Below are 12,326 nucleotides of genomic sequence, written 5' to 3' on the forward strand. Positions count from 1 at the left end.
ATTTGTATAACTCAATGCCTTGAAGCATAAATCATTTATCATCCCTGTTGATTTATCTGACATAAGTGATAGATATTGATATGGTAGTCACTAATAGTTTTTAATCCACTTGCCCTTCTTGGGAAATCGGGTGCTGTGGAAACTGAGATATAGTAATTAAGAATGAGCGGGCAGAATGAGCTATTCTCAAGTGATTGAGTACAGGCTTTGCTTCTCAGGCACTTCTGAAACACATAAAGCTCTCAAAATCAGGAAATTATGCAAGCATGCATATGTCATGCATCCTTTAACATAAATATAATCAGAGTGATTTGATTTTTATTTAAATGTTATTAAAATTTGATTAAAATTATCTAAAGCAATTTATTGCTCTGATGGTTCCAATATCCTATTTGTTAAAATATACTTCTTCTGAGGAAGTAATTTAATTTTCTACCTGATAGTTCAGTTCATTAATTATCGTATCTTCCAACCCACAGTCCTTTTGTAAACATGCCAATGTGTTGTGTCTGGAAGCTGGGGGTGAACAGCTTTTGCACAATAATTCTTCCCAGAGTCTTCTGACTTTGTTGTTTCCCAATTTATACTCACAATACTAAGTCCCACACTTCATTACAAATTCCCATGGAAGGGAGTGAAAATAGTGTATATTGGCCCTATGTTGAATACTTTCCTATTTTAACTTTTTGCATTTGTTGAATCCTTATAAAATACTTCAAGCTTATATTGATTTTTCAAATTCACAGAGCTTTCCTATCTATCAAATTAGTCTATAAGCTTCCACAACCCTGCTAAAAATATTTTAATAAATGGTGCTGGGAAAATTGATTTCCATGTGCAGAAATATGAAACAAGACCCCTACCTTATACCTTATTCAAAAATCAACTCAAAATGTATCATGGATTTAAATCTGCAATCTGACACCATCAAATTACTAGAGGAGAACATTGGGGAAACTCTGTAAGACATCAGCATAGGCAAAGAGTTCTTGGAAAAGACCTCAGAAGCCTAGGCAATCAAAGCAAAAATAGACAAATGGGATTACATCAAGCCAAGAAACTGCAGCACTGCGAAGAAATCATTAATATCCAAAACTTAAAAAGAGCTCAAAAGAAGCAATCCATTTAAGAAATGGGCATAGGACATGAACAGGAATTTTTCAAAGGTAGAAATTCAAATGGCCAACAAACACATGAAAAAAATGCTCTGGATCACTAGCCATCAGGGAAATCCAAATCAAAACCAAAATGAGGTTTCACCCTCATTAGAGGTGAAAAATGGTTCTTATATAGAAATAAAAAAAAATGGTGGTGGGGATGTGTGGGAAAAAGTACCCTAATACATGTTGTTGGAAATGTAAACTAGTACAGCCATTGTGGAAGACAGTATGGAGATTCCTCAGAGATCTGAATATAGACCCACTATATGAACCAGCATCCCACTCCTGGGAATTTACCCAAGCAAAATGAAACCAGCATGTGAATGAGTTATCTGCACTCCCACGTTTATTGCAGTTCAATTCACAATAGCTAAGATATGGAATCAACCCAGAGGACTATCATCTAATGACTGGCTAAGGAAAATGTGGTATATACCATGGGATATTATGGAATATTATTCCGCCGTAAAAAGGAATGAAATCCTGTCTTTTTCAACAAAATGGATGTAACTGGAAACCATTATACTTAGTGAAATAAACCGGTCCTCAAAAGACAAATACCATATGTTTTCCCGGATCTGTGGAAACTAATAGGAGTACACAAAAATGTAACACATATGAGAAAAATTGAGATTTTGATATTTGATTATTGTTTACAGCCCTTATGTCTACTGTTGAGGAACAGTGTTGTTTTCCTATTACTCATTGAATTATTTACTTAGTGGAGAGTTATTTTCACAGTTATAAAATAAAGTAAAAATAGATCATTGTAAACATTAAAAGAAAGTATAAGAAAGGAACAAGAAGGGAGGGGAGGGGTGTTGGCAGGAGGAAGGGTATGGTGGAAAGTATCACTATGCTCCTAAATCTGTATATATGAAATTTGTTCACCTTATATAAATAAAATATGTTTATAAGTGTAAAGTTACTAAATTTTCAACATATATTATTTGATAAAAATCACATTTAAAGCTATATTCATGTTGATTTGTTGTTTTGTTTTTCCTATGGATTGATTTACAAGCATGATGATTTCTAATTGTTCTTGGTTACTATTATGATACACAATAAATAGACTAAAGTATAAATAAAAAATTTAAATGTGAGTAAAAATTAGAATAGCCAATTCTCAAAAAGCATAATTATCTACGTATAAGAAAATTTGTACTTTACCTGGGGAGTAAAAGTAATTGATCCTTGTGCTTTATGTGGTTATGTGCATGGCTTGTTTAAATCAAATATTATAAATGCTATGTTTAATAACTATTTAACTTTTTGAAATATGTATTTGGTGTATGAAAGTATTTTATTGATAATTTAGATGGTCAGTTGCTTTCAGGTTTGGCCAGTTATATATTTTTTATAAATTTAGATGTAATTGGGCAAATGCATGTAGTTTTTTTAAATTTCTATTACATTTAAGATAAAACTCCTAATTTTAAGTGGTTTCCCTTAATTCATGCAGTGCTTCACACAGAGTGCTTTAATTCATTCTGCAAGAGTCTCATGAATATCTTATTATTCTAAGCCATACAAGGGCAATCTTTTCATAGCTCATGACAAATGATTGCACAGTAAAGTTTTTCTCATGTCCCAGTATTCCCACTCAATCACTGGCTTATTCTGTATCACACTCTTTCTCCATACATATAGATAAATACATTAATGAACAATCACAGTTATGTAATAAATTGGAGGGTGTTGTGGAAAACCTAAGTAAAGCTTAGGTACTGGAGGATGGACATTTGGCACAGTGATTAAGATGTCATTTAGAAAACTGTATCCTGTACTGGAGAGACTGGGATCAGTTGCCAATTCCAGCCTCCGGCTAATGCATACCCTGGGAAAGCAGCAGGTGATAGATCAAGTAGTTGGGGCCGTGCCATCCATGTGGGATATCCAGATTGATCTCCTGACTTTTGGCATCAGCCTGATCTAATCTCAACTGTTTCAGGCATTTAGGAGGCAAACCAGCAGATAGAAGATTCTGTCTCCGTCTCTGCCTGCCTGTCTCTGTTTCTCTACCTTTCAAATAAAATGAATAAATAAATAAATAAATAAGTTTAAGTAATCTATTTACTGAATTCAGGTCTATGCTTTCTAGAATGAGTACAATATGATATATTACATTTTTCTTACCGAATAAGGAACAATTGTTAAATATCATGAAACATTCCTCATGTTAACACATTTTTTATGTTAAAACACGAAATAATTTCTCATTTTTAGACATTTCATGTAAATATAATGAATACACTATATTAAAGTTTTTGATGAAAAATTTAAGAAATGTAAAAATATATGCCACAAAACTGATGTTCATAAAATTTACATTCTATTGCTTCTATAAGAGGCCCCAAACCAATCAGAGATGGAAGCTCTGAGGGAACTCAACAGGCCATCCTTTTCCAGTGGATCCTCTTGCTGCTGCTTGTGCAGTTGATGAAGAACAGAGACTGCACGTGAGACAGTGGTGTGGTCCCACCCCTTCAGAAGAGCAGTCAGACAGCTTGGCGATAAGATGAGCACATCTGGCTTTTCTACTCTGAAGGTGTTGGTAATTAGTGTTCACAGGAATTGGCACTTACACTGGATGTGGGTCTGCCTTTCATGCCTGCAGTGTTTGTCAAAGGGATCTTACAGAATAACACACTGCACAGAATTTCACAAGGGGTTGACTGGTTCAAGGGAATTTTTTGAAATGCTCTTGTGATTTTACTTGACTTCATGACTCTGGTACAACCAAATAGGTTGAACTGCCAAGACAGCTAAGGAGCTAATGGTGAGACCAGGCCCTGTTGGAGTGTGCTAACATTGAGGATATAGTCTTTGCATTCAACCACTGGCAGATAGTCTGGGTGCAACTCATCAGTTAGAAGTTGGTCTGTGAAATATAACTGATGGATTATGGATCCAAGTGGGGAGTTGTGCATAGTTCACCCAGGGAACATATTCACATTTCTGTCTTTAAAATAAATAAATCTTTTTTTTAAAGGAAATTTGCCAGGTAGGAGATAGTGAGCTGGACTCAAATCCAGGCCTATTAGGCTCCAGAACAGATCTACTGCATAGCAACTGGCTCTCTGGCTCACCTCTCTCATTCAGGGTCCACTCACGTGCCACCTTCCGTCACTCACTGTGCTCACTGTGATTGGATCCAGGTTTCCCTAACTACTGTTCGTAAACAACCACTCAGTACTCCGTCCAGGCCAGGTGCTGTAGGTTGAGTAGGACTTGTCTCCCCAGACCCACACAGATGTTTAAACTTTAATGTCCTAGTGGATTCAGGGTGGAGACTTGATCTAATGATGGCACCTGAGAGGTGGATCTGGTGGGGAGTGTTTAGGTCATGTAGTCTGGGAGAGAAGTTGTCTCCAGAAGATTGACTTGAGTTCAGGTTTGGCCTGCTTGTTCTCTGATTGCTGGCTTACCACGCAGTCGTTCCTCTGCACCAGTGAAGATGAGCTTCCAAGGGGCACAGACCATGGGGCCACTTGATCCTGAAATGTAAGCTCTAAACTGTAAGCTGAAATAAACTTTTTCTCTCCTAAGAAGCTTCTCTTGGGTATTTCAGTTGTAGGAACAAAAGCAGACTAATACATCAGGCTGTGTGCCCTGACTGTGTTGTCTCAGATTTCTCCGCTTTTCCATTAGACTGAGATGCAGCTCTGCTTCCATGTTTTCCATGGTGGTCTTGATGTTTTCAAGAATGCTGATCAGTTCCTGTTGTAGCAGTCTCTCAGCTTGGTCTTGCTTGATTTTTTCCCCCCAAGATTTAACCAGTTCTACTTAGTCACAAAAATGAGCCTTCCTTGAATTTACCGTATCTGCAAGCAAACAGTGTTGCTCTGTCTCGTTATTGATATGAGCCTTCATCATTGGTATAAGGCAGTGCTTACTAGATTTATCTACCCTAAAATAATAATTTCCCTTTGGCAATCAATACGTATCTTGGGGGAGCTACTAAGAGATTTTTCAAATACCCTATATCCCCTCATAATGTTGCCTATTAATATTACCACCTTGACAATGCTGCAATTATTATTGTACTGTTCTAATGTAATTTTCTAAGTTCTTACATTTGTTAAATTGGATTCTTTAATGGAAAGCTATCTCTTCTCCCATATTTGTTTTCAGTTATCCATTTATATTACTATGAATATGCATTTTTGATGCATTACAGCAATGTTTGTTGCTCAAAATATTCCAGTTTAGGACGTTGGAAGATCTTTTAGATTAATATCTGTGCTCTTTCAATGTATTGAAAGAAATGGTTTTATTTTAGTGCAGTTTTAAATTGTAGGAAACTGTGAGGATAATGTACTTTCCTCTAATATCATTTTACTTTAGTATGAGCAAGCTTATTACAATGAGTGAACCAAGATTGTCACATTATTATTAACCAATGTTGGGATTTCCTTCGCTTTTGTCTAATGTCCATTTTCTTTTTCAGGATCCCATCAAAAGAGCACATTACATTTATGAGTCATAGCTCCTTAGGTTCTTCTGGGCTGTGACATTCACTGTTTTAAGGAATTCCCCTCAGGTGGTTTTTCAATGTCCCTGTGTTTGGGTTTGTCTGGTGTTGTTCCTGTGACTAGACTGTATTTAGGGTATAGGAAGAAGACTACAGAGATGAAGTGCGGTGTTTATCATGCCAAAACCAAGAAACAGACTATCAGCACCTCTTTTCATTGCTGCAGTGATCTTTAATCAACTTGACTTTTTTTTTTTTTTTTGTCCAGATAACCCCTATGAGGATGCACCGCAAAATCATCTCCAGGAATGGATGGTTTTGCAAAATACCTTTGAGAAGACTAAAGGTAGCTATGGAAAATGATTCAGAGTCGTTTTCTTATATTCATATTGGAAAAGACAAATGATTCAAGTAAATGGGCTGAGCTGAGTCACTCTTCCGTATTCTGTTTTATATCACAGACAAGGTTAGGATAATGTATTTGTAGCATGACTTTGAAAACTGCATCAGAAACAATTCTTTTTACTTTACTTATTTATTTTTATTTATTTGAAAGAATGTCAAGGAGAGACAGAGAGAGAGTGAGTGTGATTCCATTGATTGGATCCTTTCCCAAATTTACACAATAACTGGGACAGGCAGAGGCCATAGCTAGTTCAGGGCAACACTAATTCTATAGGATAAAGCTGATGTTGGCACCGCTATGCTTCTCCAATCAGTTTGAAGGTCATGTAGCCTATGTAGCCTTCCAGGTGGTACTTAAGGGTCTTGGCCACACCCAGGAGCTGTTTACTTGATTGGCAATTACAAGGCCCTTTAACAGGAAGCAGGGTTCCGGTAAATGAGCTGGGGGCTCCTGCCACCTGCCCGCAGTGATAGGGTCCTTCTCTGGAGGCATGGTGTGCCACACCCTCTTAACCTCCTGCGTGGGCTAGGCAGGCAGGCACAGGATCACCCACAACATGCTTGCTAGTTGAGCACTGCTGAAGTATTCCTTACCTCTGGGAAGGGTAACCCTGGAATTCTGGGTTCAGGGGAGGTCCTCATTGTCTGCACTGTCTGGGTATGTGAAAACAGTGTTCCTGTACTGACTTTGGAGGATCTCAGGGGATAACAGGTAGATATGCTTATGAAGTACCAACTGAATTTATAGAAAAGCAACTCTTCCTGCAGACACTAGTTAGAAGTTTTTAGCATTGGTGTGGACATTTCAGCCTCTTAAGATTTGGTGAGTGACCAAGGAAGTTGTTTCCTTAATTCATGGTGGAAGTGTTATGAAGTTGTAGAAATTATGTAGGCTAATAATGAAATTTCTCAATGCCAGATGGCTATAGTTTGAACAAGACATGACTCCTCAGATGTTGGAGTTTCAAAATCATGAAATGATGATACTAATAGGGTGGTGGCTTAACCCGAGTACAATGCAGAAAGTGATTGGGGAGCGACTGGATTTGACTGGGTTGTTTAGGGTGGAGCCCTTTGATCAGGTGGAGAGCAGGCTCACACCAAAAGATCTCTGGACCTTGAGCAAAGATAAGGGTCGGGCTTTTAAAGCTGAAAACCACAATTGCATTTGGAGGAGAAAACAAATGGGAACAAGGAACAGGTAACATTTGGCCCTCATTGTTTCATAAGACAATTGCAGTTGCTGAAGGTACTGCCAAACAAGATAAGGTGGCGAGACTTCCTGGAGCCACAGTTTGGGTTTCAAAAAGTCCCGGATTTGGTCACACGAGGGAGGGAGGTGAAAATGGAGCCATCAGGTAATATATGTCTGCTGCTTCTTCAGAATTTGGACTCCTGGGCTTGAGATTGTCCCTTATTACATAAGTTTGCCAGTAACCTTTCTGTTCTTGTGAGAATGCTTTGATTCTGTACTCTGATCTTTGGACATGGCTTTGTCTTGTTGTAACACCTTGATTTCCTGTCATCTCTGGGTAAAAACGGCAGTCTTCTTGTTCGGCCCCTCCATATGGTCTCAACTACAATGCCTTGTATTTAGAAGCAATGCTGTATTTGCTGGCAATGCCATTTTTTTTTAGGGTTTGGGATAGACGGACGAACGTATCTGTCAAAAACTTGGTATCAGACATTGTGATGCAGCTCATTAAGCTGCCACATGGGACACCTGCATCACTTACCAGAGTGCAGGTTTGATTTCCAGCTACTCTGTTTCTGATCTAGCAGGGCTGGGCAATGCTGAACCCAGGAGCCAGGAACTCCATGCTGATCTCCAATGTGGATGGTGGAGACCCATCACCCTGTTTGCCCAGACTCGGGAAGCTGCATCAAAGTGCAATAGCAGGAATTCAAACCAGCACTCAGATATAGGATGCTGGTATTGCAAGCAGTAACTTAACCCACCGGGTCACAACATTGGTCCCAGTAGGTGCTACTTTGAATATGATGGATATTTAAAGACTTCCCATGAATACATTTTGGATTTTGGTTTCTTGCAATGATTTAAATGCTCAGTCAAGCTTTGATCAAGATTCCTTTAGATAATAATGTTGTTGATGAATAAAATAAAATACTATCTTTTATTGTTTTTTTCTCAGTTCCAAACACTGTTCTAAGGACTTCCTATGCATCATCTTATTTAGATCCCCATCACAACCATGGAAGATAAGCATTGTTCTTATTTTTGTTTGAGGAATCAAAAAAGGCTTACAGTTGCTCTAGTACTGTTAGAATAGTTGCATGCTTCAGTGTATTTGCTATATGGTAGACCAGCTGTACTTGCCTTAGTCACTTGACATGGTAAAACATTAAAGATTGCTCTTTCTAGTCCCCAAATCTGTGTTCTCTAGACCCTTCTTGGCTGCCTCTTTTGACTCTCCTTTTTACACTTCATCAATGAACACCAGCACAAAGATAGAGCCATTGAATGAAAGCTTTGAATGCTCTTTGTGTCTTATGTTGATAATCATTTTTAGAATTTTTGCAGCAATATATAATTTATTCCACACTTAAAAGCTCTTACTTCATTTTTTTTTTTAACAGGCAGAGTGGACAGTGAGAGAGAGAGACAGAGAGAAAGGTCTTCCTTTGCCGTTGGTTCACCCTCCAATGGCCGCCACGGCCAATGCACTGTGCTGATCCGAAGGCAGGAGCCAGGTGCTTCTCCTGGTCTCCCATGGGGTGCAGGGCCCAAGCACTTGGGCCATCCTCCACTGCCTTCCTGGGCCACAGCAGAGAGCTGGCCTGGAAGAGGGGCAACCGGGACAGAATCCGGCGCCCGACCGGGACTAGAACCCGGTGTGCCGGTGCTGCAATGCGGAGGATTAGCCTAGTGAGCCAACAGCGCTGGCCAAAAGCTCTTACTTCGTTTTAAGTCGGGTATCCATACCGATACCTTCAGGTCTTAATGTATGATCTGGAATACTGAAATTGAAAAATGATTTAATCGTGGAAACTTAATAGTCCTCTTTTTGTCTTTCACTGCCTTTATTTTCTATGTAGTGATAAATGTGAGTGCAGAATTTGTGACTGAGAGGTAGTGTCAGATATTTAACCATATTTTCTCATGAACATTCTTGGCAATGAGATTAAACATACCTTTTAAAGAAATCACATTACTCACATGTTTATATAGTAGTCAAAGATAATAAATTTTATATCAATCTTTAATGCACTGTTCATTTGTTTTCAAGTCTGGAAGTAGATATCATTTAGCTAGAGATAGCTTTTTACAAAACTGTCATTCTTTATAGTGCTCATACATTTTTCTAAAGAGAACAAATATTTATTTTATTTAGAATTATGTTAAGTCACACAAAATGAAACAAATTGTAAAACATGTTTTTCCAAATGGATTATCACTTTCTCTATGACTTAATTTCCTCTGACAATTTTTGTAACCATAATGGTTTTCTACTGAGAACTCTGGTTAGGTTTAGTGAGGCACACATATTTCACGCTGCTGTGAAAACCAGTCAAATCAAATGGAGAAATATCTATGACAGAACGGACAGTGCAAAAGCAAGACAGTTCAGGGAAATTGATGTTGAACTGGGATTCATAAAGCGTGCAACAAAGCCATAACCAATATTATAACAGTTTAAGCAACCATCTCCTTAAGATAGAATACATTGCAGGATGGTATACTGCCTTTTAGATTCAGAGGGGAGAGAGAGACAGACAGAGACTCATCTGCCAAACCATTGAAACTTCTTATTGTCTTAAAGCCATATAACAAGGAGTTAGTGTGAGTAGGCCTGGTCAAACCCCTTGCAATGGTCAAAATGTATCCACCCAAATTCATTTGCTGAAATTTGATCACCAATATCATAGGCTTAAGAGAGGAGAGTCTTTAGGTGTGATTAGGTCACCAGTGCAGTTTTTTGGCCTAAAAATAAGCCATGTCTTTATAGAAAAAAAATTTGTTGAAGGAGCCATGTGTCCCTTCTGCCCTGTCTCCGTTCTGCTGTCCCTCATAAGAACACAACTTGCAAGGCGCCATCTTGGAAGCAAGGATGGGATTTTCAACAGACTCCTGAACCTTCCAGGACTGTGCTCTTTGACTTCCCATCCTCCAGAACTGTGGGAAATCCCTTTCTGTTGCTACCCAGTCTAAGATATTTGTTATAGCAGCACAAATGGCCTATCTCCCTCCCAGGTACAATAGCATCAGAAACTCTGTTCACACATTTATCACCTTTGGTATTCTGCATGTAGCCACTGATAAATTTGTCTACTGTCCAAGTTGTATATTCCATGATAGCCAAGACTATATGTGGGTACTTCAAAATGTTTGTGTGAAATTGAATTAAAAATAAGTTTGTTTTGGTGTAAAATTTTTTTTGGTGGGGCAAATTCATGCTTACTAGGGATATTCAAAATGTTCATGGAAAATATGTATTATTAAAATGCAAATTATGAATTTGCATTGGATTTCAAAAAATATTTTGACTGCCCCAAAAAATTAACTTTTAATTCCATTTTACCACAAGCTTTAAAAAATGCTCTTATATTGGTTTTTCTCTAGCTTCTAGAAAAACCATAGTGAAAAGTGTGTAGACTAATATAGAATAAATGAGTCAGTGGCTTCACTGATGGAATTATTTAATCAATAGTAGCTATGTAATATATAAATTATTGCTGAAAAATTCCCTAAACTATATTTTAATAAAGTATAATTTCTGTAAACATCAATTTATACAACTCAGCTTTGCAGTATCTTGTAAGAAATAGGTTCAAATCAAGGTCTGGGACAAATATTCTGGTGCTCCCTACACTATGCCACCTGTTTTGATAATATGCTTTATGCCTAGTTTTAAAATATTTGTGTTAAGAAATGTTACTTTGTGTTTGTTGAGATCATATAGCACTAAACATAGTGCTGGAGAGTGTTTGTGGCTAGAGATACTAAAAGTTATTGATTGCCATTTGAACTAACCAATTTTTGAAATTTCCATAATAATTACAAATGGCGAAAAATATACTTGTCATCAAAGTAGTTCACATTCTAGTGAGTAGATTATCACTTAAAGTGCTTGTTTTGGAGCAGATGATTGGAGCAGTGGTTAAGTTGCCACTTCATATGCCTGAATCCTAGACTGAGGTACCGGTTTTAGTTGTAGATTCTCTGCATCTGGTCCATCTTCCGGCTAATGCACACCCTGGAAGGCAGCAGATGATGCCTGAAGTACTTGTAACCCTGCACTCACATGGGACATCCGGATTGAGTCTGGGCTGCTGGCTTTCTCTTGGCCCAGCACTACTTGCTGTTATGCAAGTGAACCAATGATTAGAAAAAAGAAAATAAAGAAATAAACCAACTTTTTTATGTTTATTTATTTGAGTGGTAGAGTTAGAGAGAGGGAGAGACTCAGAGAGAAAGGTCTTCCATCCACTGGTTCACTCCTCAAATGGTTGCAATGTCCAGAGCCAGGCCTCGCTGAAGCCAGGAGGCAGGAGCATCTACCAGGTCTCCCTTGCTGGGGCAGGGGCCCCAGCACTTGGGCCGTCTTCCACTGCTTTCCCATGTCATTAACAGGAAATTGAATCTGAAGTGGAATAGTGGAACTTGAATCGGTGCCCATATGGGATGCTGACACCACATGTGGAGTCTTAACCTACTACACCACAGTGCCAGCCCCAATAAATACATTTTTAAATTAGGTATTTAGTGGCTGGCATTGTGTTGTTGTGGGTTAAGGCACTGCCTTCAGTACCAGCATCCCATATGGGCACTGGTTCAAGTCTCAGCTGCTCCATTTCTGATCCAGCTCCCTGCTAATGCTCCTGAGAAAGCAACAGAAGGTGGCCCAAGTGATCAAGAGAGAGACAGAAGAGGTCTTCCATCCAATGGTTCACTCTCCAGATGGCTGCAACTGCCGGAGCTGCACAGATCCAATGCCAGGTCTACCATGCAGATGCAGGGGCCCGGGGACTTGGGCCATCCTCCACTGCTTTCCCAGGCTACAGCAGAGAGCTGGATCGGAAGTGGAGCAGCTGGGACTCGAACCTGCATCCACATGGGATGCCGGCACTGCAGGTGGCAGCTTTACCTGCTAGGCCACAGCTCCGACCTCGAGATTTTTATTTCAATATGATGTCACTCTTTGAATCTAGAAATCATCTGTGCTTTGAAATCTAATTTATCTTCTGTTAATACTCATACAGCCACTTCAAATTTTCTTTTATTAGTATTGGCATGATGTATAATTATTTTTCTCCCTTTCATT

At 38.7% G+C, this 12,326-nt stretch overlaps 1 protein-coding gene across 14 annotated transcripts in view; it reads left to right on the forward strand.

Moving 5' to 3' along the window:
- The window catches only part of LOC108176049 (uncharacterized), a 384,299-nt gene that overhangs the window by 68,990 nt on the left and 302,983 nt on the right, over positions 1 to 12,326 (forward strand). For 6 of the 14 annotated variants that reach the window (XR_016211580.1, XR_016211586.1, XM_089301932.1 and 3 more), the window contains one exon: positions 5,906 to 5,983. The gene's annotated coding sequence lies outside the window, so the exon portion shown is untranslated. The other 8 variants (XR_016211581.1, XR_016211582.1, XR_016211589.1 and 5 more) reach the window with 7 other exon arrangements.

This window comes from Oryctolagus cuniculus, chromosome 8 (assembly GCF_051225735.1).
Source record: "Oryctolagus cuniculus isolate XC-2025 breed Fujian yellow rabbit chromosome 8, ASM5122573v1, whole genome shotgun sequence".
In the NCBI taxonomy this organism is placed as follows: domain Eukaryota; kingdom Metazoa; phylum Chordata; class Mammalia; order Lagomorpha; family Leporidae; genus Oryctolagus; species Oryctolagus cuniculus.